Source organism: Podarcis melisellensis, assembly GCF_964234715.1.
Source record: "Podarcis melisellensis genome assembly, chromosome: 5".
NCBI classification, from domain to species: domain Eukaryota; kingdom Metazoa; phylum Chordata; class Lepidosauria; order Squamata; family Lacertidae; genus Podarcis; species Podarcis melisellensis.
This window is the reverse complement of record NC_138537.1, coordinates 9,735,544-9,752,667: the sequence shown is the minus strand read 5'-3', so window position 1 is coordinate 9,752,667 and position 17,124 is coordinate 9,735,544. Positions and strand designations below refer to the sequence as shown.

The 17,124-nt window shown below is 43.8% G+C and overlaps 1 long non-coding RNA gene across 1 annotated transcript in view; it reads right to left on the bottom strand.

The window, feature by feature from the left end:
- LOC309370039 overlaps positions 1-10,437 on the bottom strand; it is a 183,178-nt gene extending 172,741 nt beyond the window's left edge. The window contains exon 1 of the long non-coding RNA XR_014168380.1: positions 10,326-10,437. This is a non-coding gene — a long non-coding RNA (uncharacterized lncRNA). The remainder of the gene's footprint in view (positions 1-10,325) is intronic.
- Positions 10,438-17,124: the final 6,687 nt, after the last annotated feature.

Below are 17,124 nucleotides of genomic sequence, written 5' to 3'. Positions count from 1 at the left end.
CTGTCCAAATCTGGTTTAATGCTAAAGATCTATATGAGCAAGTGTGGTCCTTGCAGTTGCCCACCCACAGTTAGCAGCACATGCACAGCAAACTGAGAAGGCCCACAGGTCGCAGTCTTCCCCATTAGGGTACTATGTATTGCATCTCTATTTAAACTATAGTAATAAAACATTTCTAATTTTTACATCGATACAGATCCATTGGCACATGCTAATCATACGCAGACCTGTGTCCTCTTTCTTCAGAAATGCCAGGAACTGAGCCAGAGGCCCTTTGAGTGCAGATCATACGCTGTGCCACTGAGTTGCTAAGCTAAATAGTACAACAATAAAATAATATTTGGAACAAATTACTCCATTATAATTAGGCACAGATAAGTCCTGATAGCTTCATTTGAAACTGAGACCTTGGGCTTACCAGAGTATCAGTTCAAACACTTCCCCTAATGCTTTTGATTCTATCTCTTCAGGGGAACAGGGAAATAGCTTTGCTGCAGGAGAGCTGACATTGACTAAGCACACGGCAAAGTGTGCTAACTCTTCGCTTGAGCAGGTGTAAGAAGGGACGTCTGCACACTCTGCCAGTAAAATATGGGCTTCTACTGCCATGCAGATACCACAAGGAGCATCACAATAAAGCATGAATCTCTCTGTGTGTGTGTGTTTCATTCATTGGACACAATCCGATGGAGACTGACATTCATGCCACCGGCATTTGAGTGTCACTGCCCTACCGGCTATCTAATCAAGGCTTGTTTGCACCTCTTAAGGTTACGTTTCCCCACCACCATTTTGCAAGTGGGACATCGTGATTCAGATCCATATCTGATATAGACTGTGGACATTCCGAGGTCTAAATTTGCTTCCCACCACTACCACCACCACCACCTTTGCCTCGTAAGACTGCTGAAGAATCCTACGTCAGTATCCTTTTTGAGGTGAGGGAAGCAGAACTGTTCACAGTATTTCAAATGTGGTAGCTTGTGGACACAAAGAGTGCGATCCATTTCAGATGTACACACCCCACACCAAGATCTTCCATTCTTGCATGCCTGATATGAGAGCCTGCCCAGCCCATCTTCCAGTTCCTTGACCTCATCTCTTTTCTTCCTCTTCAGTAGTCTGTGCCTCTTCCTGTGCCTTTGTTACATGGCTCCCAGCAGAATTATCTTCATAAAAACTGTTTGATTAAACAGGCTCTCTCAACAAACAGGAGGTGTGTACAGCAAAACAGGACAAGAGTATTAATCAAAGGGTAAATGTATGGAAATGGTGCACAAAAGCCAAGCAGGTTGGTTTGTTTAGTCTTCTTTCACTGTTGCGCATCTTCCTAAATCTGCCTTTCCTGTCTGAGTCAAGGTATTGTGCCCGACGGTATTGTTACCTTCAAAAGCCAAGGTCAGGTTGAGGTAAAGCTCAGAAAAGATGCAAGGGCAGGCAGCTCTATTCTGCGACGGGAACTTTTGCTGCAAGGTATCATCCCGAGGTCACCGGTTTACACCCTCCATGATTTTCGTAAGTTCCTTCATTAAAAATTGAGGGTCGACCACAGTACAAAACAGACTGGCAAGCTGGCTTGAAATTTCTATCAATAATGGATCAGTTCCTCTATACTGATTTCTTTCCAATATGACCCTTCGTTATTTTTAGCACAAAAGAGAGTGTATCTAAATACACAACACTGCTGAAGAGAGAGGGCAGAAAGAGAAGCCATCACTCAGCTAGACTCAGCTGAATCACCATCTTCCTGAGCTGCAGACTGTCACTGTCAAAGAAGGTGGATCTGAACTCCCAAGTACAGGGAAGACATTTCCATTTAAGAAAATAATAATTCAGATGCTGAGTTACCCTGGGTTGGCTAAGTACCGCCTTCTCCCTCCAGTTGTATTGGACCACAACTCCCACCAGCCTTTGCAGCACACCCTATGGTTGGGGATGATGGGAGTCTGAGTCCAGCAACATACACAGGACAATGGGTCCCCCATCCACTGAAATATCCACTGAGACAAACAATAGAGGAGAATTTGTGCAATAAATTCATAAAACAGCCATGCATGATCGAAGGGGATTGGCTGAACTTTCACATCCTCCCACAAATCCCTCAGACTTGGACTACACCAAATATCATCCAGTTTCACTTTTCAAATGATAATTTATTGATCTCAATGTGTTTGAAACGTTCCCTGAAAGACATTTTCCCTGTCGTGTAATGTGATATTGTTTCTTACCCCAACTGCTACTTCTGTTGTTCTGTTCACCTTCTTGTGTTAGTCACATGGGTGAGCTCAACCAATCAGGAATTGTGCATTGAATGAGGTGGCATCACGATGCCATGCAACCAACAAGATTTAGCCATGTGGCGGAATAAATAATGGTAAGTCAAGTCAATGGTGAGTGACATCAGTCAAAGGAAATGTAAATGAATCATCTACCATTTTCACATGGAACTGAGGGTCGGGGGCTAACCATACAGGGAGGCATTGTTTGACACTGCCACAATAAATTGTAAGTCGTGTTATAATGAAGGTAGCTTAAACACTGAACTGTAGCGAATGGAATCAAGGAAGTATTCAGACAATACTCTTCTTGCTCACACGCTCAGTTAGATAATATTTTATCTATTTTATTTTATTTCGATCTGTATCCTTCCCTTCCTCCCAACAGAGCCCAGGGTGACCATGCAACATCTCAGCAAGCTGTTCCAAATCTGCTGAAACCAACCATCTTTCAACTACTAAACAATGTTTACATGGGCAAATACAACGTGTGATCTGAGTTACCATAGAATTGCCTGGCAACCACTTTGCAAACCCTTCCACAATTATCTTCTGGCCTTCATGCAAGTGAAGGCCCCCCACCCAACCAGTAAATGCACCAATTGATTTTTTCCCCCCTGTTGGCATCTTGTCTCTTTACCGCAGATGCCCCCTGCTACAAAGATTTCTATAAATATTTACACCCACAGTGAGAAAATGCCCATACGTTGTATGCTAGAGGAACTTCAGCTGACCTCGAAATCTCCATTGAATTGAGTTTGCAACGAGGTGATCTATTGAGGCTTGGAATCATGCAGAAACCTGGCAGGTGGATCACAGGTAAATGCTAATAGCGAGGGCAGGGTTGCCTCTTGTTTTCTTTATATAATCCTTTCTCTCTTGTTGCTTGGTTTCTCTCTCCCCCCCCCCTCCATCTCTTCTTCCTCGTTTGTTCTGCTTCTCATGTTTGTTTCGGCCCATTGCCTGACCTTTAGGCATGTGCCTTGTTCTAACTTGATGTTACTCTCCCAGGGAAATGTTCTGCTCGTTCCAGATGGGATTTGTGTACCTGAAAAGGGACACTAGGTGAAAGAGTCATTTTCAAGGGTGTAGAAACTCGGGGTTTAGAATTTCTCAGCATGCAAAGTGAGGATGGGGAGGAAGACATTGATAGTCTTGTTTTGCTACAATTGCCTTCGGAAATCAAAGCGTGTGCAATAAAACAGCCCTGAGATGAAGCATATCCCGGTGCAAATGCGGCCATAGTTAAACTGAACAGCATACATTATTAAAAAGATAAAAATTGTATTTCAGGAACTATTGCTTTTTAATCGCATAGCTTGGCTCGGGCCTTTCAGTGTCAAAAAATAGTTTGGATCGGACTCATCCCAAATACTCCATCAAGGACTGATCGTGTCTAAGGACCGGAGCATCATGTGGGAATGGTGCACCCAAAATACTAGGCAAAGGTTTAATGCTGTAGCATAGAATATTGTGATGTCATATAAGGTAAAAAGGTAAGGGACACCTGGACGGTTAAGTCCAGTCAAAGGCAACTATGGGGTTGCGGTGCTCATTTCATTTTCAGGCCAAGGGAGCCAGCGTTTGTCCACAGACAGCTTTCCAGGTCTAGTGGCCAGCATGACTAAACTGCTTCTGGTGCAATGGGACACCAAGACGATTGCCAGAATGCACGGAAATGCTGTTTACCTTCCTGCTGCAGTGGTACCTATTTATCTACTTGCACTGGTGTGCTTTCAAACTGCTAGGTTTGCAGAAACTGGGATGGAGCAATGGGAGCCCATCCTGTTGTGTGGATTTGAATAGCCGACCTTCCAATCAGCAAGCCCAAGAGGCTCAGTGGTTTAGACCAGTGTTTCCCAACCTTGGGCCTCCAGCTGTTTTTGAACTACAATTCCCATCATCCCTGACCACTGGTCTTGCTAGCTAGGGATGATGGGAGCTGTAGTCCAAAAACAGCTGGAGGCCCAAGGTTGGGAAACACTGGTTTAGACCACAGAGCTACCTGTGTCATATATACTGAGGCAGTTCTTTTCAGTTATCGACTGTTGTGTGACTTTTTTTTATATAGAATATTTATTAAAATTTTCAATAATAATACAATGAAAATAAAAAGAAAAAAATAACAAAAATACAAAAATAAAAATAATTAAAAACACACAGAATTTCCATTACTTATTTTTCTTTAACTTATTTCCCGGACCTCGTCATACCTCCCTTTTTTGTATTCCAATTCAGATTGTTAGTTCAGCAAATCCTTACCATTAACTTTTTACCTATTTCTAAACCTTTTTTTCATATTCTCTTAAAGCATTACAGCTGGAAACCACTTGATTTCTATCCAACATCATTCTAACATTCATTAATTTTACAATATTTCTGTAAATAGTCTTTAAATTTCTTCCAATCTTCTTCCGCCGACTCTTCTCCCTGGTCTCGGATTCTGCCAGTCATTTCTGCCAATCCCATATAGTCCATCACCTTCATCTGCCATTCTTCCAGAGTGGGTAGGTCTTGTGTCTTCCAGTACTTTGCAATAAGTATGCTTGCTGCTGTTGTAGCATACATAAAGAAAGTTCTATCCTTCTTTGGCACCAATTGGCCGACCATGCCCAGGAGAAAGGCCTCTGGCTTCTTCAGGAAGGTATATTTAAATACCTTTTTCATTTCGTTATAGATCATTTCCCAGAAAGCCTTAATCCTTGGGCACGTCCACCAAAGGTGAAAGAATGTACCTTCATTTTCTTTGCATTTTCAACATTTATTATCGGGCAAATGATAAATTTTTGCAAGCTTGACTGGGGTCATGTACCACCTGTATATCATTTTCATAATATTCTCTCTTAAGGCATTACATGCCGTAAACTTCATACCTGTGGTCCATAACTATTCCCAGTCAGCAAACATGATGTTATGTCCAAGATCTTGTGCCCATTTAATCATAGCAGATTTCACTGTTTCATCCTGAGTGTTCCATTTCAACAGCAAGTTATACATCTTTGACATGTTGTGTGACTTTTAACTGTGAGAGCAGCAAGTGTGTTGTGTTATGCTGCCGCCTGCCTCAGAGCCAGTTTGTAAATATTAGTCTCAGATACAAATTCACGTAAATATGTTTCAGTAACATAAGTATTACCTACCTCTCTTATGGGGCGTGGGTGGCGCTGTGGTCTAAACCACAGAGCCTAGAGCTTGCCGATCAGATGGTTGGCAGTTCGAATCCCCGCGACGGGGTGAGCTCCCATTGCTTGGTCCCTGCTCCTGCTAACCTAGCAGTTCAAAAGCATGTCAAAGTGCAAGTAGATAAATAGATACCACTCCAGTGGGAAGGTAAACGGCGTTTCTGTGCGCTGCTCTGGTTCGCCAGAAGCGGCTTAGTCATGCTGGCCACATGACCCAGAAGCTGTACGCCAGCTCCCTCGGCCAGTAAAGAGAGATGAGCGCCGCAACCCCGGAGTCGTTCACGACTGGACCTAACGGTCAGGGGTCCCTTTACCTTTTTGCCTCTCTTATACATTCAATCTGAGAAGAGAAAGCACAGCAAGTAAAAGTCATATGTTATTGTTCAAACTTTAAAAACAAGTGTTGCATGGTTTTTCTAGGGGGGGGGGGAGAACTTTTCAAAAGGGTCAAACAACCTGGGGCAACTTCCACACAACATTGTAAAGTATAATTACCACAACTGGCCCAGACTGCCTGTGTTTAGAGAGCTCAGACAGAGATGTGCATTCATTTTATCAATAAATGAAAGACTGAACAAATGGGGCCTGCTCACTTCAACTTTCATCCGTTATGAAATCAAGGTCATGGATACAAATGATAACAGGGGGACAACTATGTATGTACTAGGTAAATCCAATGCAGACTAGTGTTATTTGCCTGGAAAGAAAAACTTGCAGAGCCATTGCCAATGTGTGTGGACAATATTGAGCTGCAGCAGATGGACCAATGGGCTGACTTGGTAAAAAACAACTTTCTATGTTCCCAGGTTATGCAAAACCATAGCCCCAGAACCCTATTCAGGGAGAGAAAGGAATAAGAGTATATGCAACACCTCTTGCCTACTATAGGAAGAATGATGCCTCTGCATTGATCAAGCTTGGCAAAAATGAAAAATGAAAAAATCCTGGGCCTTCTGCTGAGTCAAGAGAATGGTACCTAAGTCATGGTTCTTGTTTAAAAAACAATTTTTAAAAGTTGTAAAAAATGTGCATTGAATATGCTTTAAATGTACAGTGTGGATGTCCCCTATGGATCACATCCTGCCTCTTCTGTTGCTGTGCCCTCTCTGACAGCCCATCTCTTCCCCAAGCGAAAAGGACTTAACTTTGGGAAGAGAGGCAACAGGAACTAAAGCGATCCCATTGGCGCAAGATTGCTCCTGCAGGTGGGCAAAAACTCACTGTAGTCCCCCCCCCCCAGGTTGGCAACTGCCCCTTTAATTTCCCAGAATGCCCCGGAATAAGGCTAAATAATGATGTGACATTGTGCCCATGGCATTTTGTGGCAACCAAAATGGCAGCCCTCAGGTGGGAGCAGCCACTGTGAGCTTTGTGTCCCTTGACATTCGCTGCATGCACATGTGTTGAAACATGGTATGCATGTACCAAGGACATATTATTATTATTATTATTATTATTATTATTATTATTATTATTATTATTATTATTATTATTTATACTCCACCCATCTGGCTGGGTTTCCCCAGCCACTCTCGGCGGCTCCCAACAGAATAAATGATAATAATAACAATAATAACAATAAAACATCAGAAATTAAAAATTAAAAACTTCCCTAAACAGCTGCCTTCTAAAAGTCAGATGGTTGTTTATTTCATTGACATCTGATGGGATGGCATTATTTTAAAATAATAATAATAATAATAATAATAATAATAATAATAATAATAATAATAATAATAATAATAATTTATTATTTATACCCTGCCCATCTGGGCGGCTTCCAAAAAAATATTAAAATACTGTGAAACATCAAACATTAAAAGCTTCCCTAAACAGGGCTGCCGTCAGATGTCTTCTAAAAGTCTGGTAGTTGCAGTGGCGTAGCGTGGGTTGTCCGCACCCGGGGGCAAGGCAAGTAATTTGCGCCCCCTAACCCATGGATTTGCACCCCCTAACCCTACCCCCAGATGTTGCGCCCGGTGCGGCTGGCACCCCCCTGCACCCCCATGCTACGCCACTGGGTAGTTGTTCTCTTTGACATCTGGTGGGAGGGCGTTCCACAGGGAGGGCGCCACTACTGAGAAGGCCCTTTGCCTGGTTCCCTGTAACATGGCTTCTCGCAGTGAGAAAACCGCCAGAAGTCCCTTGGTGCTGGAGCTCAGTGTCCGGGTAGAACGATGGGAGTGGAGACGCTCCTTCAGATATACTGGGCCGAGGCCGTTTAGGGCTTTAAAGGTCAGCACCAACACTTTGAATTGTGCTCGGAAACGTACTGGGAGCCAATGTAGGTCTTTCAAGACCGGAGTTATATGGTCCCGGCGGCCGCTGCCAGTCACCAGTCTGGCTGCCACGCTCTGGATTAGTTGTAGTTTCCGGGTCACCTTCAAAGTAGCCCCACAGGGCGGGAGCCACTACCGAGAAGGCCCTCTGCTTGGTTCCCTGTAACCTCACTTCTCCCAGTGAGGGAACTGCCAGAAGGCCGTTGGAGCTGGACCTCAGTGTCTGGGCTGAACGATGGGGGTGGAGACGCTCCTTCAGGTATACTGGGCCGAGGCTCTATAGCTATGCTCTGTAGCTCATAATCTCAAGCATGAAGATACGGTCAAAAAGAAAACAGGGCACATGGGAAAGCAGGTGAAGGCAAATATATTTTACACACCAAAAGCCAGAACTGGACCAAGACGGAGGAAGGCAAGCTGTGGCACAGAAAGATGTTCCCATTGCATTGGAAAGACACCTTGCCGGCCATCTGGGTCTCTGTCTCTGTCTCTCTGTGTCTCTCTCTCTCTCTGTCTCTCTCTCTCCTTTTTCTGCCTCTCGCTAGCGCATGCAGTGAGGAGCATTCAAAAGCAAAAAAGCAGATACAAATGCAGATGTTGCAGTTAAGACATAATATATGACATGCTGGTTGTCTGCCAGGGATTTAATGAGGAGTTAAAACGCCGTAGGCACCATTTAGTGTGTGTGTGTAATGCACTTCACAACAGAACAGTTTCCCTTTACTTGCCCTTAGGAGAAAAAGCCAGTTAAATATTTTCTTTGCTTTCTTCTTTCTTTCTCTCCCCCCCCCCTTTTTTTAAGAGAGAGGCATTAGAGTTGGGTTGGTGTTTTTTAAAAAAGAGAAGCATTTGCCTTTCTTCCTTTTTTTTCCTAATTGGAAAAAGGGATGCACATCTGTTTCATTTAGTGCTGAGATGAAACAGGATGGGGCACATTTCGTGCACATTTCACCCCCCTGTAAACAAAAAAAAAGCCAGTGATTTTGAACCCCACCCTTGTTAATCGTTGGGGGAGGGGTTGAGTGCATCTAGATATACGCCTCCGCCCACACTCTTCCCAACTAGGGAGGGAGGTCAATCTTATTCACATCCTAAACAGGGCTGCCTTAAGATGTCTTCTGAACGTCAGGTAATTCTTTATCTCTTTGACATCTGATGGGAGGGCGTTCCACAGGGCGGGCACCACTACCGAGAAGGCCCTCTGTCTGGTTCCCTGTAGCCTCACTTCTCGCAATGAGGGAACCGCCAGAAGGCCCTCGGTGCTGGATCTCAGTGTCCGGGCTGAACGATGGGGGTGGAGACGCTCCTTCAGGTATACAGGACCGAGGCCGTTTAGGGCTTTAAAGGTCAGCACCAACACTTTGAATCGTGCTCGGAAACGTACTGGGAGCCAATGCAGATCTCTCAGGACCGGTGTTATGTGGTCCCAGCGGCCACTCCCAGTCACCAGTCTAGCTGCCGCATTCTGGATTAATTGCAGTTTCCGGGTCACCTTCAAAGGTAGCCCCACGTAGAGCGCGTTGCAGTAGTCCAAGCGTGCGATAACTAGAGCATGCACCACTCTGGCGAGACAGTCCGCGGGGAGGTAGGGTCTTAGCCTGCGTACCAGGTGGAGCTGGTAGACAGCTGCCCTGGACACAGAGAAATGTGAGAAATGGATTGCACCCAGGTCCAAATTTTGTGGTGCATACAGTAAAGTGCGTTTTATGGGGAAAATGGGGACAAAGCTGCATATTTTTTGAGGAAGTGTGCAAAGAAAAAATGCACTCAATTTAAATGTGTGTCTTTCGTATATGTGTTTATTTTTAATCCACAACAAAAGTGATAGGGGGACGCAGGTGGCGCTGTGGGTTAAACCACAGAACCTAGGACTTGCCAATCAGAAGGTCAGTGGTTTGAATCCCCACGATGGGGTGAGCTCCCGTTGTTCGGTCCCTGCTCCTGCCAACCTAGCAGTTTGAAAGCATGTCAAAGTGCAAGTAGATAAATAGGTACCGCTCTGACGGGAAGGTAAACGGCGTTTCCGTGCACTGATCTGGTTTCCCAGAAGCGGCTTATTCATGCTCGCCACATGACCCGGAAGCTGTATGCCGGCTCCCTCGGCCGCATCCCTTGTTCCCTGTTTAGGGAAGCTTTTAATGTTTGATGTATTACAGTAGTGCCCCGCAAGACGAATGCCTCGCAAAACGAAAAACGCGCAAGACGAAAGGGTTTTTCGGTTTTTGCGTCGCTTCGCTAGACTATGGGCTTGCTTCGCAAGACGAAATGTCTTGCGAGTTCTTGCGAGTTTTTTTTCCTTTTTCTTAAAGCCGCTAAGCCGCTTAGCCGCTAAGCCGTTAATAGCCGCTAAGCCGCTAAGCCGCTAATACAGTGGTGCCTCGCAAGACGAAATTAATCCGTTCCGCGAGTGTATTCGTCTTGTGTTTTTTTCGTCTTGCGAAGCACGGCTATTAGCGGCTTAGCGGCTATTTCGTCTTGCGAAGCAAGCCCATAGGGAAATTCGTCTAGCGAAGCGACGCAAAAACCAAAAAACCCTTTCATCTTGCGCGTTTTCCGTTTTGCGAGGCATTCGTCTTGCGGGGCACCACTGTAGCCGCTAAGCCGCTAATAGCCGTGCTTCGCAAGACGAAAAAACCGCAAGACGAAGAGACTCGCGGAACGGATTAATTTCGTCTTGCGAGGCACCACTGTACAGTATTTTAATATTTTGTTGGAAGCTGCCCAGAGTGGCTGGGGAAACCCAGCCAGATGGGCGGGGTATAAATAAATTGTTGTTGTTGTTATTGCTGTCACCTGAGGCTCAAAGAGCCTTGGTGGCCCGGAGTGCCTTCCATCAGCTAACTTTTGTAAAATGTAGGTTAGATTACTGCAATGCTGCCTCTGAAGACTGTTCAGAAACTTAAACTGGTGCAGAACTCAGCAGCCAGATTGCTCACCAGGGAAAGATGGTCTGAGCGCATCACACCAATCCTGGCCTCACTGCACTGGCTAGCAAATAGTTCCCGGGCTCTATTCAAAGTGCTGATTTAGACCTATAAAGCGCTTTGTGGCTCAGGACCTCAAATGCCGCCTCCCCACATATGAACTGGCCTGGACTCTGCAATTACGATTGGAAGCCCTGCTTCATGTGTCCCACTCCATGGACACAGTAGAGCAGGCCTTTTTGGTGGTGGCTCCTCGTTTTTAGAATGTTCTCACTGGGGAGGCTCGCCTGGTACCTTCATTGCCAGCTTTGATTTATTTATTTTTATTTATTTAAACAGCTTGTATGCCACTTTACTACAATCATTAAGAAACAGTTGTACATACAGGCACGAGGCTAAGATGTGCCTGTTTACCTAGGCTTTTGGTCATTAACTTGGATCATACCATGGTATGATTTCTTGCCCGCTTTGTGATGTCCATCTTTCATTAGGGTAGGGTAGAATTTGCCCGCTTTGTGATGTCCATCTTTCATTAGGGTAGGGTAGAATTTGTTCTTTATAGTTATTGTTGGATAAGAGCACTTTTGAGAGCATTATTCCACTGTAATGTGATTTCCCCCCCCCATGTGAATTTTCGTTTTAAAATCATTGTCAGGCTGTTTTGTACTTCATGGATTTGTATAGGGGACGCAGGTGACGCTGTGGTCTAAACCACAGAGCCTAGGGCTTGCCGATCGGAAGGTTGGCAGTTCGAATCCCCACGACGAGGTGAGCTCCCATTGTTCAGTCCCTGCTCCTGCCTACCTAGCAGTTTGAAAGCACATCAAAGTGCAAGTAGATAAATAGGTACCACTCCGGCGGGAAGGTAAACGGCATTTCCGTGTGCTGCTCTGGTTCACCAGAAGTGGCTTAGTCATGTTGGCCACATGACCCAGAATAACTGTCTGCGGACAAACACTGGCTCTCTCGGCCAGTAAAGCGAGATGAACGCCACAACCCCAGAGTCGTTCGCGACTGGACTTAACAGTCAAGGATCCTTTACCTTTAACTTTCACCTTTGAGACATCTTGTGAAAAATGATGAGTGAATGTAAAACAATAATAATACTTAATAACTTATAGATAATTGCATCAGAAAGTTGCCTCTCTTCCAGATTCTAAACCTATAAGTAGGAACTATAGGAACCTATAAGTAGGAACTTATAGTCAAGTAGGAACCTATAAGTAGGAACTTATAAGTAGGAACTAAGTAGGAACCTATAAGTAGGAACTTATAGTCAAGTGGACAAATTGCCATTTTCTCTATGAATCAATCAGTGGTTCCAAAACATGCCATTCAGCAGACATCTTCCTTCGATACCCTCTGCAGAAGATGAACAAATGACTAAGTGGCGTGATTAAACAACTAAACTGTTAACATTTTGCCTCTGAAGGAGACTCGAGTAAATCCAGAGGCTTTAATAACAAATCTTTGATAACCAAACAAACAATTTCTTTTGGGGGCGGCCATCTGCTTTATCACTTACATGGTGTTAACGTCCTTTCCAAATAGGCAGATGGACCTCATTCAAGTTCTGACAGTAACCCTTTGTTATTGGTACAAATGGCTTCAGAGGTATTTAATTACCATTAGTAATCATCGGTTTGCTGCTAGCTGGTGACATTCGGAATAGTAAGCAGGTTGCATTCTTTGTGTCCAGCGAGTTCATAGAAAGTTAAACCTACATTTGACAACAGCCTCAAGCTTAGCCACCATTAACCCCTCTTCAGTTACAGGATGATGTGTTTGAACAGTATGAATGATTAATGGAAGCTAAATAGGCCCATTTCTAGCTTAAAAACCTTTTGTTGTTGGCAGGGCACGGGCGACTGGCAAGGTGAACAGGAATTCAAGCGTTGGGGTCCTCACTCACAAAAGGGATGTTAATTTAATTTTATTTTACTAGGTGGTTGACGGCAAACAATGCCAGGCTGCAGCATGCCACTTCCGCCTCCTCCGTGTCCAGCGCTGTCTCTCTCAGCCCCCTTTCCAAGGGATCAGCTTTCCCTGGCAAGGTGGGTGTGGTGCAGCGCAGGCTGGCAGAGATGGGCAACCTACAAAACAAGGAAGCAGCTCACCAGTAAATGTGATATTTAATGGTTTGTTCTTGCTGAGGAAGTGAGCGGTGCCCTCAAGTTCCACACCCAGTTTGGGATTTCTGTTCAGGCAGCTTCCAGAATGTTGGCCTATGCAATTCGCTACAGCTGATCATTTTGCTTATTTTCTCAATGGACAAGTGGGCGGTTTTTAATAGAAGGAGGAGAAATATACCTCTCCTGGTCCTAGGAGACCAGCAGCGAGGGGAGCTTGTCACAGCAGGAGGGGGAAACACTTGCGCCTCTTCACCAACTTATCTCCCTCCTCTCCTGCTTCTGCTTCTAGACTTCTCTCTGTCACAGACTCCCCCCACTCACTAAGCCCTGTCGCCTCTTCAGCTTCCGAAAGCTCCTCTTTCCACTCTGTTCCCTCTTCTTCCTCTGACCTCTCATCATCATCCCACCACCAATCCCCAGGCTCTGATGGTGGCTCCCCCCATTCCTCTGCATCCACAACCAGGCCGAGACATCACCTTTCCCAGAACATGTATTTAAGAACAGTAGAAGCAGCTGGGAAGAAAGGAGTTTTATTTTTTAAATGACAATTTTATAAGTTGCTTGTCTTTGTTTGAGCCTTCCGCATGGTTCTGTATGTACTGTGGTACTTTATGCATTGCAACCTGCTGTTATTTTCATTGACTATAGTTTAGTAATTAAGATTGTTAAGAGTGAATTTCTGTTTAATCATCATCTGCTGAAATTTGATGTTTTTGGGTACTATTATATGTTAACGGATTATTAACTATCACTTTATTTGATATTAGTTGTTTATTTTAAAGCTGTGTTTTTATTATAACTTTTGTTGTATTGGATCACATTGTTATAAGGGCTATGATCTTTGTTGTTTCTTCAGATGTCAGAGAAATAAGCAACTATCTGACTTTTAGAAGACATCTGGAGGCAGCCCTGTTTAAGGAAGATTTTAATATTTGATGAATTATTGTATTTTAATATTTTGCTGGAAGTTCCCAGCTGAGAAACCCAGTCAGATGTGTGGGGTATAAATTATAAAGTATTATTATTATTATTATTATTATTATTATTATTATTATTATTAAGCTTGTAAACAGCCTTGTGTACAAAGAAAGGAGGTGTACAAATTAAAAGTGAAATGAAATGGGGGGAGGTGAAGAATAGTGTTGCTTTTCTCAACAACAGATGTGCATGTAGGACTGTCATTTTTCTGTTTCTCCCCAAAAAAGTTGTTCCACAAACTAATGTACTGCACATTATAGCGTTGGGCTGGTACATGTTTATTCACCACATGAGCTCACTTCGGATAGGAATGTACATCCCACAGACATCAATGTGGTGCTGACAGACATCTGCACCTGAATTCCCCTTCAATTTCTCTGTCACCTTTCCCTGCCTATCTCTCCCACAAGTTTGTGTATCCAGCTGCTGATTACTTTCTTTGGCCCATGCTATACATAACACTAACTCAGTGCTTATATATCATGTGTTTATTGCTGTTCTGCTTACATACCTGTTGTTTCATCTATCAGTCAATAACATCAGTGATTAAATTAATACTTATTAACCCGAGACCAGGAAGAAGAGACGCTGGAGGAAGATTGGAAGAAAATTATTAAAAATTTATTTTGGGAAGTAGTGTAAAATTAATGAGTATTAGGAAAAATGTTGGAATGAAAATATTTGGCTTTAGTAGAAATGATATAAGGAATTATGTACAAACAAATATTAAGTTTTAAGCTTTAAGATAAGGTTAAAATAAACAAAGGTACACTGAATGACAGAATATAGTGAAAGATGGAAAGGTTTTGCTGAGTTAATTAATAGGTTAGACTGTTAAGACAAACTACTCAATAAAAATTGAGAAAGATGGAAAGAATTTGCTGAAATAAATAACTAAACTAGAATACAAAAAGGGAGGTGTGAGGAGGTCGATGAAACAAGTAAATGAAAGAGAAAGATATGGAATATTGGGTGTGTGTTTTTATTGTTATTGTTGTATTGGCTTTTATGTTTTTTTTCACTTTTTTATGTATTGTTACGTATGTTTTGAAAAAAAATTGTTTTCTTCTTTTTTCTTTCTCTGTAATTTTTGAAAATTTCTAATAAATATCTTTTTTTTTTAAAAAAAAGTAATACTTATTAACAACAGTTATTAATAGTAGCCAGAGGGAGGTGGCCTGGGTAGATATGCCTCAGAACTATGATACGCAAGAATATGGGAGTGTCGTTTCATTTTTTTAATATTTCATGCCGCTTTTCACACACGCGAGTCACAAAGCGGCTCAGCAACAATAAATAACAGTAACCTAACAGAACATCGCAATTATAGAATAGTTGACAAATCATCAGCGAAACAGCCACCTTCTATAAACAACTATTAACAAAGCAACTAACAAAATAAGCTGAACACTGCCAGTCAGTGTAGACCAGGGGTGGACAACTCCCAAGAGACTGCGATCTACCCACAGAGTTAAAAACTGGCAGTGATCTACGCCCTTTTGGGGGGTTCAGGTCAAAGTTGAGCTTTTTTTTTAGGAAGGAGGAAGTCTGATTTTTTAGGGGTTCAGGTCAAAGTTGTTTAGCTTTTTTTAGGGGAGCCAAAGCTGTTGAGCTTCTCTGGGGGGAGCCAGTGATCTACCAGTGATCTACCACAGACGTGCAGTGATCTACCAGTAGATCACGACCTATCTGTTGGATATGCCTGGTGTAGACCATGGGTAGGCAAACTAAGGCCCAGGGGCCAGATCCGGCCCAATCACCTTCTAAACCCAGCCCACAGACAGTCTGGGAATCGGTGTGTTTTTACATGAGTAGAATGTGTGCTTTTATTTAAAATGCATCTCTGGGTTATTTGTGGGGCATGCTGTAGGAATTCGTTGTTGTTGTTTTTTCAAAATATAGTCCGGACCCACACAAGGTCTGAGGGACAGTGGACCGGCCCCCTGCTGTAAAAGTTTGCTGACCCCTGGTGTAGACAATATTGACTTAGATGAACTTATGCTTTGTGTCAATATAAGGCAGCTTCCTTCTGGAAGAAATCTCAACAACCTCAGATATGCAGATGACACAACCTTGATGGCAGAAAGTGAGGAGGAATTAAAGAACCTTTTATTGAGGGTGAAAGAGGAGAGCGCAAAATATGGTCTGAAGCTCAACATAAAAAAAAAAAACTAAGATCATGGCCACTGGGCCCATCACCTCCTGGCAAACAAAAGGGGAAGAAATGGAGGCAGTGAGAGATTTTACTTTCTTGGGCTCCATGATCACTGCAGATGGTGACAGCAGCCACGAAATTAAAAGACGCCTGCTCCTTGGGAGAAAGGCGATGGCAAACCTAGACAGCATCTTAAAAAGCAGAGACATCACCTTGCCAACAAAGGTCCGTATAGTTAAAGCCATGGTTTTCCCAGTAGTGATGTATGGAAGTGAGAGCTGGACCACAAAGAAGGCTGATCGCCGAAGAATTGATGCTTTTGAATTATGGTGCTGGAGGAGACTATTGAGAGTCCCATGGACTGCAAGAAGATCAAATGCATCAATTCTTAAGGAAATTAGCCCTGAGTGCTCACTGGAAGGACAGATCGTGAAGCTGAGTCTCCAATACTTTGGCCACCTCATGAGAAGAGAAGACTCCCTGGAAAAGACCCTGATGTTGGGAAAGATGGAGGGCACAAGGAGAAGGGGACGACAGAGGACGAGATGGTTGGACAGTGTTCTCGAAGCTACCAGCATGAGTTTGACCAAACTGCGGGAGGCAGTGGAAGACAGGAGTGCCTGGCGTGCTCTGGTCCAGGGGGTCACGAAGAGTCGGACACAACTAAACAACTAAACAACAACAAGGCAGCTTCCTATATTTCCCCCATCCCCGGTCCTGCACAGCACTCAAGGCAGGTCGCCAGCTCAGATCTTGACTCTGCCATAAACTTGCTAACTGACCTTTAGCCCGTTGGCAGACCAACTCTGCATTATAAAGATGTCTGCAAATGTGACATGAAGACTGGCAATGTTGACCTCAATGTGTGGGAATCCCTTGCAGATGACAGCAGTGCCTGGAAAAAGAGAGGTTGTGCATCCATAACCATGACCAGAGGAGGAATTACCGTTGGGAAGAGCATAAAGAAACGCCATGGTGCATCTGCAGCAGCACAACCGGGCGCCTTTCGCTGCAACAAAACATGTCTCTCCCATATCGGTCTCTACAGCCACAGCAGGCGCTGCAACTTCCCAACGATTTCACTTCACCCCCAAAAAATACACTCCTCCATTGTCTCCCAAGACAGACAGGTGCCAGCCACCCTAGCGAAGACACTCTCTCCCAGCTTCAGTCTTCCCATCTGAAAAATGGGAGATAA